The 474-nt window shown below is 55.9% G+C and overlaps 1 protein-coding gene across 3 annotated transcripts in view; it reads right to left on the reverse strand.

Annotated features, from left to right (window-relative positions):
* The window catches only part of YTHDF2 (YTH N6-methyladenosine RNA binding protein 2), a 21506-nt gene that overhangs the window by 1082 nt on the left and 19950 nt on the right, over positions 1-474 (reverse strand). The gene's annotated exons all lie outside the window — the stretch shown is intronic.

Genomic DNA, 474 nt, shown 5'->3' on the forward strand with positions numbered 1-474 from the left:
TTGTTCTTGTCAAAAGAGGTGCTGCTACTGCATCCAGTCATTGCAGGGATGTGACATTTCTGAGGTCCAACAGCTCCTCATTCTTTTTTTCCTCATTCCAGGTGATTCACCACCTGCAGAGCTGCATCCAGCTCTGGGGATTCCAACATCAGAAAGATGTGGAGCTGCTGGAGCATGTCCAGAGGAGGCCATGGAAACGCTCTCAGGGCTGAAGCCCCTCTGCTCTGGAGACAGGCTGGGAGAGCTGGGGGTCTTCATCCGGGGAGACCTCAGAGGCCCTTCCAATGCCTAAAGGGGCTCCAAGAGAGCTGGAGAGGGACTTTGGACAAGGGCCTGGAGGGACAGGACAGGGAGGAAGAATGGCTTCCCACTGCCAGAGGGCAGGGTAGAATGGGATACTGGGAAGAAATTCTTCTCTGTGAGGGTGGTGAGGCTCTGGCACAGGTTGCCCAGAGAAGCTGTGGCTGCCGCGTC

This window comes from Corvus brachyrhynchos, unplaced genomic scaffold, assembly GCF_000691975.1.
Source record: "Corvus brachyrhynchos isolate BGI_N302 unplaced genomic scaffold, ASM69197v1 scaffold257, whole genome shotgun sequence".
Taxonomy (NCBI): Eukaryota; Metazoa; Chordata; class Aves; order Passeriformes; family Corvidae; genus Corvus; species Corvus brachyrhynchos.